Raw genomic sequence first — 26,827 nt, 5'->3', positions numbered from 1 at the left:
AGTAACTTTCCTACAGTACCATGGGCTCTTAACTTGGAAAGTAGCCTCATGCTTAAAAACTGACTCCAATGTCTTCCCAGCTACTGAGGTCAGGATAACTGGTCTATAATTTCCTTTCTTCTGCCTTCCTGCGTTCTTAAAGAGTGGAGTGACATTTGCAATTTTCCAATCCTCTGGCACCATGCCAGAGCCCAATGATTTTTGAAAGATCATTTCTAATGCCTCCACAATCTCTGCCACTACCACTTTCAGAGTATGCCTGCAAGAAAATGAATCTCAGGGTTGTATATAGTCATAAGTACTTTGATAATAAATTTACTTTGAACTTTGAATATATATACAGTCAGATGATTATAAACTTGAACCTTAATGCAGCTATTCAATCCTACTTTTTTTAAAAACTGTTTAGAACTGTGGATTTAGGGAACTGTCTTTCAACAGTGTTGTGCACTGTTTATGAAGAGCAGATAATGCATTGCCACATTACATCTGTTTTGAAGCATCTTTTCTTTCTGTGTTAGTCCAGGCATTTAATTCAACTGGCACCTACAGTAAGTACATATGTTTCAAGTGGCAGCATCTGTCTTGCTCTTGTCATTGCTGTATTAGGAATTGGCTGAATATCCCTACAGTATGCCAGAACTTGTGTTTTTTTCTATCTACTTTATATCCACAGGCCCTTTGTTTTAATCCAATTCAGTCTTTGGCAGATAATTTGCTTTTGGTAGTTTCCAACAGATGTACAAGGATAAATTTTATGAAGTTGCACTAGAAGCTTTGAGCCTCCCATAGGTAAATTTTGAGAGTAAATCTGGGCCAGAAGGTTTCCTGCCTGATTTGTAGTGCATTTCATTTTCAAACACTCCACGTGATTCAGAGATCAAGAATGAGACCGTGCTGCAGGCCTGCATAAGTCATCAACACAAAATATTTAACCAGATTTCATTGAACATTTTGCACCACAGGTCCCGTCAACTGTTTTCATGTCATTGATGTTTATATCAGAATTCTGAGATTTATTTTGACTTGTTGAACTTGCTCTAAGGTGATTTTTTTTTAATGTTGTAGAACTCACCATACTTTTGGCCATTCATTTAATAGGTCAGCTGGTCCATACATTTTCACAAAATTCAATTTTGATATTTTCAAGCAAATGAGTGAAAATGGGGTCTTCCTTGGCGTTCCCAGCATAGCAATTTGTGAACATGGGGGAAGAAAAGGAATGCAGGGTATTCATTCATTCATTTGTTCATCCATCATGCAACAATGAGAACCACTCTAGTTATCCATTTTTGTAGGGGATGGACTGGTCTGTGGGTACACAAATACCTGGAAAGGTCAATCCACGACAGTGTGGACAAAAGGTGGCAGCTATGTTGGGGTGGGGTCGCTGGCTCGGGCTTCCCTGGCCAGCCCTAGTCACTTTGCTGCAATTGGCGTTGGCACTAAGACACAGCCCTGCTTGACCCTGTTTGAGACAGGGAAGGGCTCAAATGTCTCACCATTGCCCTGAACTCTATCTTGCCATCATGGAATTGCAGCACCATGGTGATGAATTTTCTTGGATATCCGTATTTCTCCATGATGTTCCACAGATATTTGCTGCTAACAGTGTCAAAGGCCTTAGTCGTCGACATAGCAGGAGAGAACAGGTCAGTCTTTTGCAGCTACCACCATGTTGATAGTCCCACATATTCCCAGCATAGCATATTGTGTTCATGGAATAAGAAAAGGTTGTGAAAAGACTGGAAATGCAGGGTAATTACTACCATCAGGAAGGAGATACAGGAGCCTTAGGTTCCACACCACCAAGTTCAGGAAGAGTTATTACCCTACAACCATGAAATACCCCACCATCCAGGCCATACTCTGCTATCAGGAAGGAGGTTCAGGAGCCTTAGGTCCCACTTCACCAGGCATAGCAACAGTTATTACCCTACAAACATCAAGCTCCTGAACCAAGGAACTGATTGTGGACTTAAGGAAGGGGAAGTCAAGGGAACACATGCCAATCCTCTTTGAGGGAGCAGCAGTGGAAAGGGTGAGCAGTTTCAAGTTCCTGGGATCAACATCTCTGAAGATCTATCCTGGACCTAACATACTGATGCAACGATGGCTATGAGGAGTTTGAGGAGACTTGGTATGTCACCGAAGACACTTGCAGATTTCTACACATGTATCCTGGAGAGCATTCTATATTTTTTATATATTACAATGTACTGATGCTGAAAAACAACATACTTCATGACAAAGGCCAGTGATATTAAATCTGATTCTGATTCAACGTGGATAACTTCACTCACCTTGGTGCCAGAGGAATGCTGTTTCGTTTGGCTGCATGTATAGTTGAATGACAATTAAATTTGAACTTGAACTTGAGATTCCACCTTCCTCTCCCCATAACCACATGTGTATCCTCTGGATGCTCTAGTTTCCTCCCAAAATCCAAAGGCGTACTGGATGGTAGGTTAACTGGTCATTATAAATTGTCCCATGATTAGGATAGGATTAAATCGGGAATTGCTGTGTGTTGTAGATTGAAGGGCTGGAAGTGCCTGTTCCACACAATATCTCAATTATTTTTAAAAAATAAATAAATAGTAATCACCCTGTCAAAAAAGTACCACATTGGGGGGTTATTATTGTACAGAGAGGTGGGGTTAATCACATCTTGACCTGATTTGATTACTGAAGCGTGTTGGAAAGGAACTTTCTATTTAACCTTCACTGAAAGATTTAGCCTCTTAAGAGTTTGTCAATCAAAACTGCGACGAAGTGTATCATAAAACAAGCTCACTAAGAAAACATTTATCTACAACCTGTTCAAAGAAGGTAGAAGTAAGTCAGAATTGAGATTAATGCCACATACAGTATGTGCACAGGTGCAGTGAAGAACTTTTTGCAAAAGCATCACAGTCACATCTATTTATATTTTTATTTTGAGATACAGTACATTAACAGGTTCTTCCAGCCTAATGAGCCTGCCTGGTTGACAAATTACACCCATGTGACCAATTGGAGATTGATGGAGAAGATCCTGAGGGGCAGGATTTATGAACATTTAGAGAAGTATAATATGATTAGGAATAGTCAGCATGGATTTGTCAAGGGCAGGTCGCGCCTTACGAGTCTGATTGAATTTTTTGAGGATGTGACTAAACACATTGATGAAGGTAGATATAGTGTATATGGATTTCCGCAAGGCATTTGATAAGGTACCCCATGCAAGGCTTGTTGAGAAAGTAAGGAGGCTTGGGATCCAAGGGGACATTGCTTTGTGGATCCAGAACTGGCTTGACCACAGAAGGCAAAGGGTGGTTGTAGACAGATCATATTTTGCATGGAGGTCGGACACCAGTGGAGTGCCTCAGGGATCTGTTCTGGGACCCTTACTCTTCATGATTTTTATAAATGACCTGGATGAGGAAGTGGAGGGATGGATTAGTAAGTTTGCTGATGACACAAACGCTGGAGGTGTTATGGATAGTGTGAAGGGCTGTCAGAGGTTACAGCGGGACATTGATAGGTTGCAAAACTGGGCTGAGAAGTGGCAGATGGAATTCAACCCAGATAAGCGTGAAGTGGTTCATTTTGTTCGGTCAAATATGGTGGCAGAATATAGTATTAATGATAAGGCTCTTGGCAGTGTGGAGGATCAGAGGGATCTTGGGGTCTGAGTCCATAGGACGCTCAAAGCAGCTGCGCAGGTTGACTCTGTGGTTAGGAAGGTGTACGGTGTAGTGGTCTTCATCAATCGTGGAATTGAATTTAAGAGCTGAGAGGTAATGTTGCAGCTATATAGGACCCTGGTCAGACCCCACTTGGGGTACTGTGCTCAGTTCTGGTTGCCTCACTACAGGAAGGATGTGGAAGCCATAGAAAGGGTGCAAAGAAGATTTACAAGGATGTTGCCTGGATTGGGGAGCATGCCTTCTGAGAACAGGTTGAGTTAACTCGGCCTTTTCTCCTTGGAGTGACGGAGAATGACAGGTGACCTGACAGAGGTGTATAAGGCGATGAGGGGCATTGATTGTGTGGATAGTCAAAGGCTTTTTGCCAGGGCTGAAATGGTTGCCACAAGAGGACACAGGTTTAAGGTGCTGGGGAGTAGGTACAGAGGAGATGTCAGGGGTAAGTTTTTAAACTCAGAGAGTGGTGATTGCGTGGAAGGGGCTGCTGGCAACGGTGGTGGAGGCGGATACGATAGGGTCTTTTAAGAGACTTTTGGATAGGTTCATGGAGCTAAGAAAAATAGAGTGCTATAGGTAAGCCTAGTAATTTCTAAGGTAGGGACATGTTCAGGGCAACTTTGTGGGCCGAAGGGCCTGTATTGTGCTGTAGGTTTTCTACGTTTCTATGCACAATTGTTATGAGAAAAAATTCACAGGAGTTCATTTTAGTGCAAAGTGCTCAGAGTGGTCATAGTGCAGCTAAAATGTAGTGTTTTGCCAGTTTTTTCTAGAACTGTCTGAGAATTCTGGGTAGCGGGGTGGAGATACATAACTACCAAAGGAGATGTGAGGCGTCCCTTCTCTTCGCTAGCCTGTAGGTCACCCTTGGGCAAAGTGTAGCACCTGCTTAGCTCTCCCACGCAGTGAGGGTCAGGGCCATGTGAAGCCACTGGAGCAGGTGGTGGATGGTTGTATGAGCAGATGGTGCATAGTTCTGGTTATGTGTTCACTGACAGCAAGCAAACAATTTCTGAAAAGTATTGATAATGACTGGGGTCACCCCCTACCCCACTCCCTGTCTTGTAAAGACACTGCTCAGAAGAAAGCAATGGCAAACCATTTCTGTAGAAAAATTTGGCAACAATGATCTTGGTCATGGAAAGAAGGTGTATTTCCAGAAGTCGTTTGATAAGGTGCAGCATAAAAGACTTATCCATAAGACAAGGATGCATAGAGTTAGGGGTGATGTATTAGCATGGATAGAGGATTGGTTATCTAATAGAAAAGAGAGTTGGGATACATGGCTGTTACTCTGGTTGGCAATCAGTGGTGAGCGGTGTGCACCAGGGGTTAAAGCTGGGCCCACAAATGTTCACGATATACATTAACGATCTAGAAGAGAGGACTGAGTGTGGTGTATCTAAGTTTGCTGATGATACTAAATTGAGTGGAAAAGCAAGTTGTGCAGTAGATATGGAGAGTTTGCAGAGAGATATAGATAAGTAGGCAAGGGTCTGGCAGATGGAGTACAATGTTGGTAAATGTGAGGTCATCCACTTTGGAAGGAAAAATGAAAGCAGATTATTATTTAAATGGTAGAAAATTGCAGCATGCCACTGCGCAGAGGAACTTGGGAGTGCTTGTGGATGAATCACAAAAGGTTGGTTTGCAGGTGCAGCAGGCTATCAAGAAGGCAAATGGAATGTTAGCCTTCATTGCTAGAGGGATTGAATTTAAGAGCAGAGAGGTTATACTGCAACTGTACAGGGAACAGGCTGTATCTGGAGTACTGCATGCAGTTCTGATCTTACTTGAAAAAGAATATACTGGCTTTGGAGGCAGCGCAGAGGAGGTTCACCAGGTTGATACCAGAGATGATGGGGTTAGACTATGAGGAGAGATTGTCACCTGGGACTAAACTTGCTGGAATTCAGAATAATGAGAGGAGATCTTATAGAAACATATAAAATTATGAAAAGGATAGCTAAGATAGAGTCAGGAAAGTGGTTTCCACTGCTAGGTGAGACTAGAGCTAGGGGACATAGTCTCAAGATTCAGGGAAGTAGATTTAGGACAGAGATGAGGAGGAACTGTTTTTCCCAGAGTGGTGAATCTGTGGAATTCTCTGCCCAATGAAGCAGTGGAGGCTACCTCAGTAAGTATAATTAAGACGAGGTTGGATAGATTTTTTGCATAGTAGGGGAATTGACGGTTATGGGGAAAAGGCAGGTAGGTGGAGATGAGTTCATGGCCAGGTCAGCCGTGATCTTATTGAATGGCGGAGCAGGCACAATGGGCCAGATGGCCTACTCCTGCTCCTATTTCTTATATTCACACAACACGGCACATAATGATAATGACGGTGTGGACTTCAGGCTTCTGTACCTCCTGCCTGATGGGAGCTGTGATAAGATGGCATGATGGGGATCTTTGATGAAATATATTGCCTTCTTGAGCAGCTTCTCCTGTTGATACAACTGATGGAGCAGTTAAGAATTTCCAAAAGCTGCTGTGGTTAATCTTCCATTTTGCTGGAAGCACTGAGCTCATTCCTAAACCAGAAACATGATGAGATTAATCTCATCGATCTACACCCACCTTTAATTCCAGCATTAGTTCTTCTCTCTTTGACCTCTCTGTATCCTCACTCCCATCAGCCCACACTCTCCGTCATGGGCTCTAGCTTTCCCAGCATTAAGAACATCTTCAAAAGGAAATGCCTCAAAATGGTGGCATCCATCATTAAGGACCCCATCATCTAGGGCATGCCCTCTTCTCATTGCTACCATCGAGGAGGAGGTGTATGAGCCTGAAGACACACACTCTTTGTTTTGGGAACAGCTTCTTCCCCTCCACCATCAGATTTCCGAATGGAGAATGAACCCATGAACACGACTTCACAATTTTTTTTCTTTTTTCATTTTCTTTTTGCATGATTTTGCTGATTTAACTTTTATATCCATAAGTTTCATTTTGTAATTTAGTTCTTTAATATGTATTGCAACAAATTTCATGACATGCCAGTGATATTAAATCTGATTCTGACTCACTCTACACCAATGACTTGTATAGCTAGTCATGATCTACACAGGTCTATAAATTCGTTGATGATACCACTACTATTGTTGGCCGAATCTCCAAAGGTAACAAGGAGGCATATCAACAACTCAACCAGCTAGCTGAGTTGTGTCGCAGCACCGACTTCATGCCCAGCATCAGCAAGACTAGGGAATTCATTGGGGACTTCAGAAAAGGAAGGTCACGAGCACATACATCAGTCCTTGTTGAGGGCTCAGCAGTGGAAAAGGTGAGCAGCTTTAAGTTCATGCATGTCAACATTTTGGGGGATCTGTCTGGGCACCACACACTGATGTAATCACAAAGAAGGCACATCAGCAGCTATACTTCATTAAGAAGAGGCTATAGATGTCGCTGTGGATGAACGGTGAAAAGCTTTCTGACAGGTTGCATCGTAGCCTGGTCTTGAGGCTTCAATACACTGTATCGCAAGAGGCTGCAGAGAGTCATAGGTTCAGCCAAATCCACCACGGGCACAACTCTGCCCACATTGAGAACATCTTTAACAGAAGGTGCCTCAATAAGGCAGCACTCATCACTCAGGACCCTCTTCATAATCTCCTTACGAACATCTGGGAGGAGGTACAGGAGGCTGAAAGCCAACACTCAATGGTTCAGGAACAGCTCCTTCCTCTCTGCCATCAGACTTCTGAACAGTCCACGAACACCATGTTGTTTGTTTCTTTTTTTTCCCCACACTACCTGTAGTAATTTATAGTAATGTTATGTCTCCCATTGTACTGCTGCTGCATAGTATCAAACTTCATGTCACATAAGACAGTGATAACAAACTTGATTTTGATTTAAAATATATTTTTTTAAAAATTCCCTGGAAATCTCCAATATGCAGGTGACTAGTCTTTTGGGAAGGAAGTTAAGTTCAGGGCGTTGCTTGGCCACATTGCTGAGATAGCAATTTGCTTGAGTCTTTGGTGACAGTCAAATCTCAAGTTCAAGTTCAGTTTATTGTTGTTCAACTAGAAACACATATACAGTATACTGTCAAACAAAGCAATTTTCCCTTGGACCAAGGTGAAAACACAGCACATATAACTCACACACAACACAAAGTAATATTATCAGAAACTAAATTAACAAATAATAAAGTGCGTAAACAACACAAGTTTAAAAAGTCAAGAGTATAAAGTTAGTGGCGCTTCGTATGTGATGAATCCTGGGTGGTGGCAGGGAGTTCAGTAATCTCACCAACTGGGGTAAGAAGCTGTTTCCCCATCCTAACAATTCTTGTCCTAATGCTAAGATACCTCCTGCTTGATGGTGGTGGGGGGGGGGGGGAGAGAGGGGAAGGGTAGTCAAAGAGATTGTTGGACAGATTCGCAAAGTAGAGCCACTGGCATATGTTCTTTGGGACTGCATCTGGATTTACTATGGTTAACAAGGGTGTGTTTTCTCCCCTGATCTGTTTAATATGTACAGTGAAACAATATTACAAAAAATATGAGACATCTTGGAAATCAAAGTTGGCGGTGAAAACATCAATAATTTTAGATATGTGGATGACACTGTGTTAATTGCAAGTACGGAGGAAGAACTACAAAACTTAATTGATATAATTGATGAAGAAAGTGCAAAAATGGGTCTATCTATCAATTGCAAAAAGACAGAATGTATGGTGATATTCAAAAAGGAGAATCCTATCTGCAGGCTGAGAATAAACGGGGAAGACATAAAACAAGTACAGAACTTTTGCTACTTAGGAAGCTGGGTGACATCAGATGGCAGGTGCGACATAGACATCAAAAGAAGAATAGGGATGGCAAAAGACACCTTTACAAGAAATAAAGGTATACTGACTAACACTAAACTAGGCATGACAACCCGCCTCAGAACACTGAAATGTTACGTTTATCCAGTTATGTTATATGGCTCAGAATGTTGGACAATATCTAGTAACATGAGGAAACGCATTGAAGCAGCAGAGGTATAGTTTTTGAGGAGGATGCAAAGAATATCAAGGACAAGATGAATATCTAATGAGGCTGTCATGAACATAGCAAACACAAAAAGAGAAATAATGTATGAGATCATGAAAAGGCAACATGACTTTATCAGACATGTGATTAGGAAAGAGGAGTTAGAATGCACCGTAATTATGGGAAAGATTGAAGGGAAGAAAGCAAGAGGAAGGCAAAGACAAATGATGATGGAGACAGCAGCCAGAGAACTGGAAATTAATACCAATGAATTGATCCACTTGACCTGAAACAGGAGTGTGTGGTCCATGGCAGTCAAAGCTCAAACTGGGCATGGCACCTAATGATGATGATGATGATGATGATGATGATGATGATGGTTAACAGAATTGGTTCTGATTCTTGGTCCACATTGTAACAACATTAAGATAATTTTAAAAAAACAGGTGAGGTGGAGGGAAGAAACTCCCCAGATCTATCTTCTAAATAGCACATTAATATTTTAAGAACTGATTGGATTAAAGATAACATTTTAGGTACTCTGTGCCCCAGCATTAAAGTAAAATAAAACATCAATATGCAGGCTGTAAATGTGCAGAATGTTGGAGGAACTCAGTATGTCAGATGGCACCTACGTAAATGACATGTCAATCCATGGCCTCCACTTCTGCCGTGATGAGTCCACTCTCAGAATGGAGAAGCAACACCTCATATTTTTATGTCATCAGGTAGCATCCAACCTGGTGACATGAACATCGATTTCCCCAAGTTCCAGTAATTCCCCCATCCCTTCTTTCTTCAATACCCACTCCAGCCTCTTATCCCTTCTCCTCATCTGGCTGTCACCTCCCTTGGTGGCCCTCCAACTTCCCTTTCTCCCATGGTCCACTCTCTCTCTCCTATCAGATTCCTTCTTCTGCAGCCTTTTACCTGTTACACCTATCACCTCTCAGCTTCTCATTTCATTTCCCCTCCCCCACTCACATTCCCCCTCATCTGACTTCACATCACCTTCTAGCTTGTACTCCTTCCCCTCCCCTCCCCTTATTCTAGCATCTTTACCCCATCCATCCCAGCCCTGATGAAGGGTCTCAGTGTGAAACATTGACTGTCTATTCCCCAGCATTTTGTGTGTGTTACTCTGGGTTTCCAGCATCTGCAGAATCTCTTGTGAATACGTAGGTTGCATATTTGAGATGGTACAGCTCATTGAAAATTCACCAAGTGTGCCATTCTTGGCTGAGTGCAAATCTGAGAGCAACTCTGCAGTTTGTGACATAGTGCTAAACACTATTCTGCTGTTCCAAGGTATAATTTATGTGCAACTGCACTCAATACAGTGAGAAATAGTCTTTGTAAGCACAGAGTTTCATACAAATGCACTTGCATGTATAAGTTCTACTTTTGGCAGATTATATGGTAAAATTACAATTTTATTTGGATGGTATCAATTGCCAATGTTCAGGCATTTCTTCTACTAAGTTGAGTGAAAGGTTTATAACTTTTTGTCAAAAATTAAAGACAAAAGCAATGGGCAGATGGTGGTACACTTACTGTGGTTGTGCCTTTGAAAGATAAATATTTCTTAGAATTTACAGCTTATACATAAGCAGAAATATTCTTCGTCTCCTTAGCTCATGACCCTTACTGGGGCATAGGTCAATGACAGCAGCTCAACAGAGATCTCTGTCCTGGGCAAGTCTTTCAAGTTGTCCCCAGGTGTAGCCTATCTTCTAGGCAAAGATCTTTCTTCTCCCAGGGATGAGGTTTTTGGAGCTTCTGCTGGTGTTTCTGTAGCTCTGGATTTTTACATGTTAGGATTGCTAGCTCCATGCCCAGGCCTCCTCCTTTCACAGTCAGGTTTGGGAGCGCCCATGGCAGAGTTGAAATCACTTATGTTCACCCACAGAACAACATTTTCTATTTCCTTGGGTAATTTTTCATAAAACATAGGCATATTCTGGCTGTAAATTACAGGTAACTGCTCTTGTTACTAATATTTACTGATTTGTGGGGAGATTTGTTGAGATGAATCATTTGGGTTTTCAATAAGCAATATTTTTACCTTCTGTGTTTGTTAAATAATACTTGGCACTTTACATTCCCAGAGTCCAAAGGTTCAATGTTTCAAAGTAAATATGTATATATGTATACATATACATACACACACATGAATATATATACACATGAGATTAATTTTCTTGTGGGCATTCACAGTAAGTACAAACATACTAATAATAATAAGTAAATAAGCAATAAATATTGAGAACATGAGATGAAGAATCCTTGAAAGTGAGTCCATAGGTTGTGGGAACAGTTCAGTGCTAGGTTGAATGAAGTTGAGTGAAGTTATTCCCTCTGGTTCAAGAGCCTGATGGTTGAGGGATAATAGCTGTTCCTGAACCTGGGGATGTGGGTCTTGAAGTTTCTGTACTTTCTTCCTGATGACAGCAGGGTGAAGAGAGCATCCTTGATGATTTTTTTTTATTTACTTAGAGATTCAGTACAGAACAGGCCCTTCCAGCCTTCGAACTGGACTGTCCAGCAACCCCCAATTTAAACCTAGCCTAATCATGGGCCAATTTACAATGACCAATTAACCTGCTAACTAGTAAGTCTTTGGGCTGTGGGAGGAATCAGGAGCACCTGGAGAAAACCCACAGGGAGAACGTGCAAACACCTTATAGATGGTAGTAACACACAAAATATTGGAGGAACTCAGCAGGCCAGACGGCATCTATGGAAAAAAAGTAGTCGATGTTTTGGGCCGATACCCTTTGGCAGGACTGGAAAAAAAAAGATGTGTAGATTTAAATAGTGGAGGGAAGGGAAAGAGTAAAACAACATGTATAAGATGATGAGAGAAAAACAAGGTGTATAAGATCATGAGGGGCATTGATTGTGTGGATAGTCAGAGGCTTTTTTCCAGGGCTGAAATGGCTGTCACAAGACGGCACAGGTTTAACGTGCTTGGGAGTAGGTACAGAGGAGATGTCAGGCGTGGAATGGGCTGCTGGCGGCAGAGGTGGATATGATAGGGTGTTTTAAGAGACTTTTGGATAGGTACATGGAGCTTAGAAAAATAGAGGGCTATAGGTAACTCTAGTAATTTCTAAGGTAGGGACATGTTCGGCACAACTTTGTGGGCCCAAGGGCCTGTATTGTGCTGCAGGTTTTCTATGTTTCTATGTTTTCTAAGATGATAGGTGAAACCGGGAGAGGCGGGATGAAGTAAAGAGCTGGGAAGTTGATTGGTGAAAGAGATATAGGGCTGAAGAAGGGGGAGTCTGATAGGCGAAGACAGAAGGCCATGGAAGATTTTTTAAAAATTGGGGAGGAGCAGCAAAGGCAGGTGATAGGCAGGCAAGGAGGTAAAGTGACAGAGGGAAAGGGGGATGGAGACTGGTGAAGGAGTGCGCGCAGGGGTGGTTTGGGGGTGAAATTATCGGAAGTTTGAGAAATCAATGTTCATGCCATCAGATTAGAGGCTACCCAGATGAATACAAGGTTTTGTTCCTCCAACCTGAGTGTGGCCTCATCACGACAGTAAAGGAGGCCATGGATTGACATATTGGAATGGGAATGAGAAGTGGAATTAAAATGGGTGGCCACTGGGAGATCCCACTTCTTCTGGCGGACAGAGTGTAGGTGCTCGTCAAAGCAATCTCCCAATCTATTTTGGGTCTCACCAATATACAAGAAGCCACACCAGGAGCACTGGACGCAGTATACGACCCCAACAGACTCACCTGGAAGTTAAGTGTCGCCTCACCTGGAAGGACTGTTTGGGGCCCTGAATGGTAGTGAGGGAGGTGGTGTAGAGGCAGGTGTAGCACATGTTCCGCTTGCAAGGATAAGTGCCAGGAGGGAGATCACTGAGGGGGGACAAATGGACAAGGGAGTCACATAGGGACCGATCCCTGCAGAAAGCAGAAAGTGGGGTGGAGGGAAAGATGTACTTGGTGGTGGGATCCCATTGGAGATGGCAGAGGTTCTGGAGAATTATGTGCTGGACACAGAGCTGGTGGAGTGGTGGGTGAGGGCACAAGGGACCCTATCCCTGGTAAGGTCATATACAGTGTCCAGTGCTCCCGGTGTCGCCTCCTGTATATCGGTGAAACCTGTCGTAGGTTGGGAGACAGCTTCGCCACACCCCTACGCTCCATCTGGCAGAAGAAGCAGGATCTCCCAGTGGCTACTCATTTTAATTCTACCTCCCATTCCGACATGACAATCCATGGCCTCCTCGACTGTCGCGATGAGGCCACGCTCTGGTTGGAGGATTAACACCTTATATTCTGACTGGGTAGCCTCTAAACTGATGGCATGAATCAGAATCAGAATCAGGTTTATTATTACCGGCATGTGATGTAAAATTTGTTAACTTAGCAGCAGCATTACAATGCAATACATAATATAGAAGGAAAAAAAAAATAACTAAATCAATTACAGTATATGTAACACACAAAATGCTGGTGGAACGCAGCAGGCCAGGCAGCATCTATAGGAAGAAGTACAGTTGACATTTCGGGCTGAGACCCTTCATCAGGACCACATAAACGTCAACTGTACTTCTTCCTATAGATGCTGCCTGGCCTGCTGCGTTCTACCAGCATTTTGTGTGTGTTGCTTGAATTTCCAGCATCTGCAGATTTTCTTGTGTTTGCGACAGTATACATATACTGAATAGATTAAAAGTAATGCAAAAAACAGAAATACTATATATTAAAAAAGTGAGGTAGTGACCATTTAGGAATCAGATGGCAGAGGGGAAGAAGCTGTTCCTGAATTGCTGAGTGTGTGCCTTCAGGCTTCTGTACCTCCTACTTGATGGCAACCGTGAGAAAAGAGCATGTCCTGGGTGCTGGAGATCCTTAATAATGGACGCTGCCTTTCTGAGATACCACTCCTTGAAATTGTACTGGGATGAACATCGATTTCTTGAACTTCTGGTAATGCCACCCCCCCCAACCCTGCCCTCTCCTTCATCAGTCCCCATTCCCTTTTTCCTCTCTCACCTTATCTCCTTGCACGCCCATCACCTCCCTCTGGTGCTCCTCTCCCCTTTTCTTTCCTCTACGGCCTTCTATCCCCACCTATCAGACACTCCCTTCTCCAGCCCCGTATCGTTTTCACCAATTTCCCAGCTCTTTACTTCACGCCTCCACCTCCCGGTTTCACCTATCTCTCTCCCATCCCCCACCTTTTAAATCTACTCATCTTTTTTCTTCCCCAGGTCTCCTGAAGGGTCTCAGCCCGAGATGTCGACTGTACTTTTTTCCCATAGATGCTGCCTGGTTGCTGAGTTCCTCCAGCATTTTGTGTGTGTTGCTTGGATTTCCAGCATCTGCAGATTCTCTCGTTTGTGATTTGACCTTACAGATGTTGTCAGAATTAAGCTCTGAACTCTGATGGCCGAGGGGTAATAGCATCGTGCTAACTACTATGCGACTGTGTTGCCCACACTGTATACCCAGAATTCCACTGCCACTGAGACCAAATCCCTTGTATACTTCAAGCCAACAAGTTTAGACCTCCATGTTTGGACCAAGACCTGCAATCAGGAAAACAGATCAGCAAGGCAGGTACAGGTGGTATAAGTTTTTTTAAAATCTCAACACCACCTTCACGAGATCATAAACTCAACATAAATAATGGCCAAGTAAGAGTTAGGGTTGGGTTAAGACAGGAAAGAGGGTTAAGAATAGAGCACTATACGTACTCCAAAGTTGTAATGTCAAAGAGAAAAATTGAAATACAGGTCCTGAAAAATCTGAAAGTGCTGAAATGAGAATCTTACTCAGAAATCATAATGTGCACAGTCAAAAGACACAACTTGGCAATGTTTTAGTCATGCATGCTTGTTAATGACCTTGAACCCAAGATAGAACCACCTAACTCACAGTTGGATAAGTGATTATCACAACCAAGTCTTCTGAGATCAGTATCCACTAAAATGCATTTTGCTTGCTTGCAAGGATAATGACATTATTAATGTGCTCATCTCTTGCTGCATCACTGAACTGTTCCTACAACCTATGGACTCACTTTCAAGGACTCTTCATCTCATGTTCTCGCTATTTATTGCTTATTTATTTATTTATTCATTCATTCATTCATTCTACCTTTTGCGTTTGCAGAGTTTGTTGTATTTTGCACATTGGTGTTTGTCCATCCTGTTGGGTGCAGTCTTTCATTGATTCTATCGTGTTTCTTGTATTTACTGTGATTGCCTACAAGAAAACACATCTTAGGGTTGTATTTGGTGATATATATGTACTTAGACAATAAACTTACTTTGGACTATTTTTTGCTTGCCAGTCATAAAGCAATTTTCAAGACAAAGGTTAAAAAATGGCAACATTCCAGTGTTAATGCAAGAAACTTGTTATAATTAAAAAACAATTCAAAGAAAATAGTTCAAATATACATACATTTAAAATTTTACTTTAGAATACAAGCCAAAAGGAAGTGGCCTTTAAAATGACATGTGCCCTAAAAGATCACACAATCAGATTACTGTGCAACAAACTCCTACAAGCTCAAGCCTGCCATTGCACATTTTTCCTTGTACAACGTGGACCAGCTGGGATCAAAAATGGCATCTGGTTGGATTTGGGGGGAGGGAAAAGAGCCAATGTTCAGGATGCAACTCAAGACCTAGGGACATGTTACTAATATGTTAGACCATAAGATATCGGAGCAGAATGAGGCCAACTGTCCCATTGTGTCTGCTCTGCCTTGCTATCATGGCTGATTTGTTATTCCTCTAAACCCCGTTCTCCTGCCTTCTCCCTGTAACTTTTGACACCCCGACTACTCAAGAACCTACCAATCTCTGCTTTATGTATACCCACTGACTTGGCCTCCAGGGCCATCTATATCAATGAATTCCTCAGATTCACCACTCTCTAACTAAAGAAATCCCTTCTCATCTCTGTTCTAAAGAGACATTCTTCTTCCCTGAGGCTGCACCCTCTGTTCTTAGACTCCATCACTCTAGGAAACCACCTTTCCACATCTACTCTATCTCGGCCTTTCTTTATACAGTAGGTTCATCGTTCTTCCACCAATATTCTTCATGTTGAAGAGAGTGCAGAGGTAGTTTGGAATCTTGACCAAGTTTGTTCAGGACAGAGGCCTGAAGGAGTGGAGGCAAGAAATAGTATTTAACTGAATAGGGTCCCAGCCCAGTATAATAGTTTTAATCAGAATCAGATTTATTATCACTGACATTCATCATGGAATTGGTTTAGCAGCAGAAGGACAGTGCCATACATAAAAATTACTACAAGTTACAATAAATATGATGAAATAATTAAGTAGAGCAAAAAGTGAGCTGGTGTTCATAGTCCATACAGAAATCTGATGGCAGAAGGAAAGAAGTTGTTCCTAAAACGTTGAGTGTGTGGTCTTCATGCTCCTAATTGTAGCAATGAGAAGGGGGGATATCCTGGATGGCGAGTGTCCTTAATGATAGCTGCTATTATTATTTCAGTATCATGAATGGATCAAAAATAAAATGTGCAGGATATTTTTCTCTAAATGTCCATTTTTTAAATATTATTTTTCTAAAATCGAATGAACTTGAAGCATTATTTTCAATAATTACATGTTACAAAGACAAAACAGTGTAATCATTCAGTTTTATACACCTCTAATAGTGAAAAGCAGATTAAACCATGGTATCTAATATTTTCTTTTGTTTTGACATTTAAAAAAAAGGAGAAATTAAATCTCAGAAAGCTGAACAGCAATATCCAAAATGTTACACTGTTAACAAGTCACTGAATTAATCATCTAAATTACTGGTGGATGTAAAATAATCAAGCTCACACAATAAATGGAGGAAATGCTGAAATTCATTTCACTAAAACAACTGAATGTTTTTTTATAAAATTCCATTATAATTAATGAGGTTCCTTAAGGTTGTTATAGCTGGAGGTGGTAATGGTGACAAGCCTCCACTACCTATTAAATGCTCCTAGTGGTGTGCAGCTCAAATAGTCTCTGACAACTAAGTCCAGCTCCTGACCTTCACGTGTGGCTTTGCTACTAAGCCCAGCAGAACCATTTCTACTGACAGGAGAAGGGGCAAAGGTGGGTTACTGGTGCCTTAAAACCAGTCACTTTGGGTAGATGGGGCTCGTCAGACGTGGTTGGCAGCTCATATAGCAGAAGGAAAACTCAGATCTCAAACTTCCACTGCCTTGCGACTATACCCACTCATGGGGAGGGCTTCAGGAGTAAACCCTGAGGAAGAAATTGGAAGCTGAAGTCTCTAAGGCAGTCCTAAACTGAGTTCAATGTTTACTGGCAACTCCTGTGAAGCTGCTGGTACCAAACAGTATCAGTCTCTGCCGTTTCTTTGGGTTCAGCAGATGCATGGAGAGGGGGAGCTTGCTATATGGGCAACACCTTGCTCTCCACAGCGCACCGTCCAGGCTTGTGTATCTACACAGATAGGATAGAAAATCCATGGTCAACTCTGACTGACGAAGGCCTCAGCCATAATTAATGAAACTACAAGTACAAGAGGAGAGTTTTTAAAAGGTATATCAATGCTTTAGATTATTTTGGATTATTATTCTGGTAGATTATTTTGTGTATGCATTTTACAGACTGAAGAAAACTTTATGGACAGTATCATATGGCTGTCCACCTTCATAATTAATGATCCTAAACCAATTTCAAATGAATAAATACCCGCATCTGAACTAAATAGATGATTCAGATAAATGTTAAATGAAAAACTTCCCAATACTCTGTTCAATCCTTCAAGATAGTGGGATTTTAATTCCTCGTGAATGCAGTAACTTGAAGAAACTGTAAACTTTTTCAACTGTGTGGAGTTTCCAAGTGGTTATTTTTGTAGAAGGAATTTGAGAATCAGAAACAGGTTTATTATCACGACACATTGTGAAATTTGTTGCTTTGCAGCAATGGTACAGTGTAATACCCAATTATACTATAAATTACAATAAAAAGATGTATAAAAATTAAATAAGTAGCTTTAAAAGAGCGGAAAAATAGTGAGGTAGAGTTCATGGGTTCATTGTCCATTTAGAAATCTGATGGTGGAGAGGAAGAAGCTGTTCCTGAAATGTTGAATGTGTTTTACAGCTGATGGTAGTGAGGAGAGTATACATCCTGGTGGTGGGTGTCCTTAATGATGGATGCCGTCTTCTTGAGGCATCACCTTTTGAGGATGTCCTTGATGGTGGGGAGGCTGGTGCCTGTGATGGAGCTGGCCAATTAAATACTCAATAATGAGCCAAATCCATATTACCAAGTCATATTCTAACAATAAAAAGAAAATCAGCAAGATTCTAGCAGTTAAATTACACACCAAAGGGATTTTAAAGATCATCAAGGGCAACTAAATACCCTTTTCCCAACGTTGGTGTTTTTTCTACAGTTTCTGAGATAAATCATTTTGACCTTAAGGTGACCTTCACTGCATAGATCAGCAGCTACTAGATCATGGCTGTGACCTTCTGCTTCTCAAATGCTGAATGCCAAACAAACATCTTTGATTTATAGTGCATGAAACAAATCTGCTGACAGTTTAATGTTAGTATTTCACAGATCATTAATGTGACTTAGTTTTTTGGTTATATTGGAACATACAACAGTCCCGCCTGTTGGCCTACGATGTTGTGCTGAGCTTTTAAACCGATTTTAAAATTAATCTAACCCTTCCCTCCCACACACTTACTTACTGCCCGTTACACCCCTGACATTTAGGGCAGCAATGAAGGTCTTCCATCTGTAGTGGTGTTCAGGGCTTTCTTCATGTCAGTAACTTCCTCCTGGTTTTCACTACTGTTAGTCATTCAAGTCCCGGGTGGAGACTCAGGAATACAATCACACTCAGATGTAGAAGGATTGTTCATTGCTGTTTCCATAACAATTTTATTTTACCAGTCAGGGTAGTTAGTCCTAAACTGAACCTCTAAACCTGAAGAACTGGTGGACCACTTAGTCTGGCTTCTACCTTTCTATGTTGACAAAGGTGACCCTCCTCTGGGAATCTCCCAAAAACTTTTTATGAAGCATCAATCTCATTAATTCCCAAAAAAGAAAAAAGATTTATCTGAATGCGCTTCCTATAGACCAATCTCTCTACTGAATGTGGATTTTAAAATTCTTTATAAGATCTTGGCTAATAGACTCGAGAGTCTTTTACCTAGTGTTACTTCCAATGATCAAACTGGATTTATTAAAAATAGATAATCACATTTTAACATTCAAAGATTATTAAACATTATTCACTGTTCTCCATCTAAAGAATCTGAATGTGTTGTTTCTCTTGATGCAGAGAAAGCCTTTGATAGGGTGGAGTGGTCTTACTTATTTGAGGTTTTGGAAAGATTTAATTTTGGTCCGGGATTTATTTCCTGGATCAAATTGATCTATCAAGCCCCTATGGCTGCGGTTATATCAAAAATCTCCTTACTTTAGATTATACAGAGGTACTCGGCAGAGATGTCCTCTTAGCCCTTTATTATTTAACTTGGCTTTAGAACCCCTTGCTATTGCTCTTAGAGATTCCAATACTGTTCAGGGTATTAAGAGAGGAGACAAAGTACACAAGGTTTCCTTGTATGCAGATGACCTGTTAGTTTATGTTTCAGATCCTAGGAAATCTATTCCTTCTATGTTATCTATATTTTCTGAATTCAGTAGTTTTTCTGGATATAAATTAAATTTACATAAAAATGAGTTATTTCCCATTAATAATTACTCGGATCAATATCATCAACTACCTTTTAGTATTGCTAAAAATTACTTATCTTGGTATTAAAATTACTAAAAATTTTAAGGACCTGTATAAATATAATTTTCTCCCATTAATTGATTACACCCAACAAATGCTTTCTAAATAGTCACCTATGACATTATCATTAATAGGTCGAATTAATGCTTTTAAAGTGATAGTTCTACCGAAATTCTTATATATATTTCAGGCAGTTCCTCCCTTTGTTCCTCAAAAGTTGTTTGACAGAATAGACTCTATAACCTTATTTTATATTTGGAATAATAAAAATCCTAGATTGAGTAAACCCTTATTGCAGAAATTAAAAAAGGATGGTGGTATGGTTTTGCTAAATTTTAGAATGTATTATTGAGCAATTAATATTCGATATATTAGTTTTTGGATTCATTATTCAGACATACATGAATGTCCTTCATGGTTGGATTTGGAGGAAAACTCGGTGAAGGGGTTCTCTTTGGCCTCTTTACTGGGAGCTCCTCTTCCCTTTTTGTTTTCTAAGATTAGTAGATAAGACTTTAATCCTATTATTAAACATACATTAAGAATTAGGTTTCAGTTTCATAGATTTTTTGTTAAATAATTTTGTTCTTTCTAGTAATATCCATTTCAATTACTTTTTTAAACCATCAACTTTGGATAAGGCCTTTTTAATTTGGAAAACCAAGGGAATAACAACTTTTTCAGATACTTTTAGGGGATTGTTTAATGTCTCTTTCTCAGTTAGTGGATAACTATGATTTATCTAATGTACACTTTTTTAGTATTTACAAATTAGGAATTTTTTATGTGGTTTGCTGCCAAATTACCCTTCTGCTTATCCACCTAATATGACAGATGCTCCCTTTCAGCTTAAACCACTTCAAAAAGGGTTGCTAGCTATAATTTATAAACGGTTATTGAATTTACGAATGATATCTAATGATAAAATCAAACATACTTGGGAATTGGAATTTCAAGAGTCATTTTCAGATAATCAATGGAGTAAAACTTTTCATTTAGTTAATAACTCATCTATTTGTGCCCGCCATTCCCTGATACAGTTCAAGGTAGTGCATCGGGCCCATACGTCAAAGGATAAACTAGCACCTATTTTTTCCAACATCAATCCTATTTGTGACAGATGTAATATTAAGGTGGCCACTTTAACTCATATGTTTTGGTCTTGCATAAAGCTAGATAATTTTTGGACAGATGTTTTTAAAACACTATCAAAAGTCTTGGATCTGGACCTACAACCTAATTTACTTACGGCAATCTTTGGGATTATCCCATCGGAAGCAGGAAATATTCCTGTTTCCGCTCAACGTATGATAGCCTTTTCACCTTTATTGGCTAGGAGAGCCATTTTATTGAAGTGGAAGGATTCTAATCCACCTGTCTTTTATTGGCTTTCCTCCATTATGTTCTTTTTAAGTTTAGAGAAAATAAGTCAGACATTTGATACATCCTTTAAATTTGAGCAAATCTGGTGACCTTTTATTCAATATTTTCATTTGATTCGATTTATTACTCTCCCAATTTTTTTTCGAAGTTTTAAATTTGATCAGGAAGTCTTTCCCTTTTTTTTGGTCATATCTTCAGAATGGACTGTCCAGTCTCCTTTCCCCCCTTTTTTTCATATAGTGTAGTGGGTTTTTTTTCCCTTCTCATCTAAAAAATTTTAAGTTTTTTTTCTCTCTTTATGAATTGGTAAGAGAATTAGCTGTTTTCTTATTATATACTACATATTAGCTTAATACTATGTACAATTTTGATAATGTCTATTTCACTTTCTGTTAGTATTGTTATTGATATATATATTTGAAATAATTCTCCTCTTGTTTGTATATATGCTCTTTTTAAACCAATAAAAAGATTAATAAAGAAAGAAAGACAAGGATGATCCTACTAAGAGCCAAAGCATAAAGGCCTGACTCCAGCCAACGTAGATCTCTGGGTCACTGAGGTATATAGGACTCCAAACGACGACAAAGTTGTGGACTTCTTGGAGATTCACTCCCGCATAGCCCTTCAGTTTCCTCTCATCCATGAACAAGAGAAAATCTTCAGATGCTAGAAATCCAAGCAACACACACAAAATGCTGGAAGAACTCAGCAGGCCAGGCAGCAATTATGGAAAAAAATACAGCTGACATTTTGGGCCGAAGCCTTCTCATCTATATTAGGTTCTTACTTTCTATGAGGACTTCCCACTAGCCACTAGTACCCATCTGAGGAGCCCAACATGACAGTCACACTTGAATCTGTTATGTCCCTCTGCCTTAATTTGCTAGTTTTTGAAAAGAGTTGAAACTGATGTTTTGCAGGATACATTTATAAATTGTAAGGAGAATTCTATGATAATTTAAACACCCCTAGAAAACATCTTTGCAATAGGAGACAATGATCCTCATTCCTGAATAGTATTTACTGGACCAACACAAAGTAGTGGGCAATATACACTCAGTGACCACTTTATTAGGTACACCTGCTCATTAATGCAAATATCTAAACATGTGGCAGCAACTCAATGCATAGAAGCATGCAGACATGGACAAGAGGTTTAGTTGTTGTTCAGACCAAACATCAGAAAGGGGAAGAAATGTGATCTAAGTGACTTTGACTGTGGAATGATTGTTGATGCCAGACGGGGTGGTCTGAGTATCTCAGAAACTGCTAATCTGCTGGGATTTTTCCACACTACCGTCCCTAGAGTTTACAGGGAATGGCGTGAGAAACAGAAAAAAAATCAAGAGAACAATAGTTCTGTGGGCAAAAATACCCTGTTAAAGAGTGAGGTCGGGGGGTACCGAATAAAGTGGCCACTGAGAGTAAGCACTTTGATAATAAATTTACTTTGAACTTTATCATTCTTACATTACATGAAACATTTTAGTGTTTATAATTCTCATGTTACTTTGCTGATATTTTAGCGTTTATTCATTCCAGCTTTTTGTCTACAGCATTATTAATGTTGACCGTATTCAAAAGAACTGTCAAATGTAGCCCCTATTTGCCTGTTAAGGGGAAAGCAAAAAGAAAAAGGATGGTACAATTCAAAGAAGTACATGAAGGTTTTCCTAATAAGCTGGCCAAAAGATTGCCTTCAAGCTCAACCACTGAAAATAAACTGGTCATCTCTTAGTTTAATACAAGGCAATTTTGTACCATTCAAGGTCTTCATAAAATTATATTGTACTGATGAATTACGCATGCTGCTTGAAAGATGTACCCACAATGCATCCCCATGACTGATTTATAACTTGGTCTAGCATGGGGGTATCAGACATGCAGCAAAATCTGTACTGCAGCACAGCTTTCTTTAGCCACAGGAGGATTGCTCAGAAGGAAGTTTGAGATGAATTGCACACAGTATTTGGAGCATGGACTGACCAATGTTTTATACATCCCTTTCGAACAGAAACAAGGAGGAATTTCTTTAGCCAAAGAGTGGTGAGTCTGTGGAATTCATTGCCACAGACGGCTGTGCCCAAGTCATTGAGTATATCTGAAGTCATTGAGTATATCTGAGTTATTGAGTAGGTTGATGGGTTCTTCATTAGTCAAGGTTACAGGGAGAAGATAGGAGAATGGGATTGAGGGGGATAGTAGATAAACATGATGGAATATTGGATACTTGATGGGCTGAGTGGCCTAATTCTGCTCCTATTTCTTATGACAAAATAAGAATTACTTAGTTGATTGTGCACTTAGTGATTTTTTTCTACAATCAGAATTGCAGCTCAATACAGTTGAAGATTATTTGCACAAATCTCCAAAATAAAAGACACTCTTCTTTAATAATTCCCTTTCAATACACATTCTAAATTCACTAGAAACTGCTTGCACCATACTCCGTGAATTCTAAAACACAATGACATACAAATTATAGAAATGACGTCGAGACTTTGGAGAAGATGCAGAAGTTTACTAGAATAATGCCTGGATTTGAGAGCATGTGCTATGAGGAGAGGTTGGACGAACTTGGGTTGTTTTCTCTGGAGTAGCAGAGGTTGAGCGGAGATCTGACAGATGTTTATAAGATCATGAGAGGCACAGATGGAGTAGGCAGACAATATCCTCTTCCAAGGCATAATGTCAGAAGGACACAAAAATACTGGAGGATTTCAGCAAGTCATGCAAAATCTATGGAGAAAAATAGAGTCCATGTTTCGGGCTGAGACCGTCCATCAGGATTGGAAAGGAACGGGGAAGAAGCCAGTACAAGAAGGGGAGGGGAGGGGGGGGGGGAAGAAGAGTACAAGTTGGCAGGTGATGGGTGAAGCTAGGTGGGGGTAATTTCCCCCTTCTTTTTCCAGTCCTCATAAAGGGTCTTGGCCCAAAATGTTGACTCATTATTCCTCTCCATAGGTGCTAAGTCTCTTCAATGTTTTGTGCATGTTACTTTAGATTTCCAGCATCTGCAGAATCCTTCTGTTTATAATACTAGAGAGCATACATTTAAGCTGAATGGGGGTAAATTCAAAACAGATGTGCGGAGGCAAGTTTTTTTTTTAAAAAAAGAGAATGGTGGATGCCTGGTATTATGGTGGAGGCAAGTACAATGAATGTGCCCAAAATGGAAGGATATGAATATTGTATTGGCAGAAGAGATTAGTTTAGTTGGCCATTTAATTACTGATTTATTGAGTTTGGCAAAACATTCTGATCCAAAGGACCTGTTCCGGTGTTGTACTGGTCTATATTTTGTGTTCTAATGCACTGCAGGCTTGATATAACACTGTACAGTGGAATAAACATAGCAACCTTGTGTTTTGTTACAAACCCCTGCTCAAGTTACAGCTAATGGTCTCTTGGAGAACATAAGATATCACTTCCAAATTAAGATAGTAAGGAGATTCAAACAGGGCAGTACATAGTCTTAAAGCTGAGTGTGGCTTATCAACCACATGAGCTCACACAGCTCATAAACCCTTCAGGCAAATGCTGTGCACATTTCTCCAGAAACAAATACCAACTGCAGTGTGTAGACTGAAACACAAGTGTTGCTCTTAAAGAATCTTAGAGCAAAAGACAGAAGTCCCCATCCCTACTAACCTTTTCACATTATTAGGCATTGGTCAGACTGTACTTCGAGTACTGAGAGCAGTTCTGGGCATCATATTGAATTGAATTTATTTAAATCTTACATCCGCCCCACAACGTGAGGAAGTAAAACAAAACACTTTGTGTTATGACTCCGTCGCAATGTACAGGCATGCGAATTTATAAGCCTAATGGCTTGTACTGTTCCATAGATTGTTGGTCCTTGCTTTAATGTTGCAGTACCATTTGCCAGACAGAAGCAGCTGAAACAGTTTATGGTTGGGGAGGGGGTGACTGAAGTCCCCGATGATCTTGCAGACCTTCTTTACGCACCTGCTGCTGTAAATGTCCTCAATGGAGGGAGTGTTCACATCCACAGATGCGCTGGGCTATCTGTAGCACTCTCTGCAGTGCACAGCGTTCAAGGTTGGTGCAGTTCCTGTACCAGGTGGTGATACAGCCAGTCAGGATGCTCTCAATGGTGCCCCTGTAGAAGGTCTCGAGGAATCAGGGGCTCATGCCGAACTTCTTGAGTCGCCTGGGGTGGAAGAGGTGCTGTTGTGTTTTTTTTTTGCCACGACAGCTGGTGTGATCTTCGCCGATGTGTATACTGAGGAACTAAAAACTACTTACCCTCTCAACTGATGTTGATTGGGGCGAGCCCGTTTCCGTTCCTCCTGTAATCCACGATCAGCTCTTTTGATTTTTGGACCTTAAGAGAGAGGTTGTTATCTTGGCACCACTGTGTCAGGTTGTCTCATCAGCGCTAGAAATAAGGGCGATCAATGTCATGTTTCCTCTCTAAGAAAATATGTGCTGACATTGGAGAGGGTCCAGACAAAGTATACAAGAATGATCCCCGAAATGAAAGGGTTAACATACGAAGAGTGCTTGACGGCTCAGGGACGTACTCACTGGAGCTTAAGAAAAATGGTGGGGAGGACAGGGGGTTTCAATCTCATTGAAACCTATTGAATATAGAAAGCCCTAGATTGAGTAATGTGGAAAGGATGTTTACTATAGTGGGCGAGTCTGGGACCAGAGGGCACATCCTTAGAATCGAAGGCTATCTCTTTAGAACAGAGATGAGGAGAAATTTCTTTAGCCAGATGGTAGTGAATCTGTAGAATTCATTGCCACAGGTGGCTGTGGAGGACAAGTCATTGGGATATTTAAAGTAGGGAGAAGGAAGGAGAATGGTGTTGAGATGAGTAATAAATCAGCCATGATTGAATGGTGGAGTAGACTCCTATGTCTTAGTAGTCTGTGATTAAAAACCCAAATAAATTCTAGATATTCATAGTACATGGCAGTATATATTTTTTAAAAATTAGCTTAGCTGTAATCTTCTGTGATAGCTGTCACTTTATCCACCATGTTGGCAGTCAGAAATAGCAGAAATATGCCCATTTCACACCCCAATATAAAATAATCTGTTTGTAGCAAAGTAATGTCCAATTAGTTTCCACTATGCAAATGTACTCAAGTTCAACAAAACTTCTTTCTCAGCTATGGTGGATTTGCTGTAAGAATATTAGAAGTGCAGTCACTCACCTGAGACACCTCCCAACTTCTCCCAACCTCTACTCCTATGGTTAAATGCTGAACAATTTAGGAACAGCTTCTTCTGCTCTGCCATCAGATTTCTGTATGATCTATGAACACCACCTTTTATTCCTTTATTTTTACACATTTTGCAATTTTAAAAATATTTTTACACTATAGCGCTGCCACAATACATTTTACATCATACAAGTTGGATAATAAACCCAATTTTGAAAAGCAAATGTCCTTGCCATAATTATGATTTTGGGCCAAATGTTTGATGACAGTTGTGGGCTGCCCCAACACATTCTTGGGTGTGTTTGCTAATGCAATTGATGCATTTCACTGCATGCCTCAATGCACATGTGACAAATAAATCTGAATCAATGCACAAAGGCAAAAACATATCTGATCAGTTGAATAAGGTAAAGGACAACAAATTAAGATACAGAGAAATTTAGAGAATTAAAATAAAAGCATCACGATTTCGAGAAGCCATAAAATAAACTGTTTACCTGCTAGATGTGTGATATTGCAAAATGAAAAGATGTACATTTCTAAAAATAGCTATTAAGTCAACAGGGAACCAAGGGTTGCACAGCTGATTAGCAGAAATTCTTCCTTCCCAACCTGTGGAAAAATATTAGCATTTGTTCCGTACAGGGCAAAGTGGTGTTCTAGGTCAAAGTGGTATTTCTTTCCCTTGACTGATCAGTTACTGTAGCAGTGGATGTATTCCTGATAGAAGTCAGTCACACTATAGCAAGATAAGAAGCATTTGTTCTGGTTGGTAT

At 40.4% G+C, this 26,827-nt stretch overlaps 1 long non-coding RNA gene across 3 annotated transcripts in view; it reads right to left on the bottom strand.

Moving 5' to 3' along the window:
- Positions 1-26,827, bottom strand: part of LOC140186177 (uncharacterized) — a 79,041-nt gene that overhangs the window by 37,471 nt on the left and 14,743 nt on the right. For all 3 annotated transcript variants that reach the window (XR_011882804.1, XR_011882802.1, XR_011882803.1), the window contains exon 2: positions 14,809-14,916. This is a non-coding gene — a long non-coding RNA (uncharacterized lncRNA). The remainder of the gene's footprint in view (positions 1-14,808; positions 14,917-26,827) is intronic.

The sequence above is a fragment of the Mobula birostris genome, chromosome 22, assembly GCF_030028105.1.
Source record: "Mobula birostris isolate sMobBir1 chromosome 22, sMobBir1.hap1, whole genome shotgun sequence".
NCBI classification, from domain to species: domain Eukaryota; kingdom Metazoa; phylum Chordata; class Chondrichthyes; order Myliobatiformes; family Myliobatidae; genus Mobula; species Mobula birostris.
The sequence above is the reverse complement of the archived record's forward strand: the minus strand, read 5'-3'. Positions and strand labels throughout refer to the sequence as shown.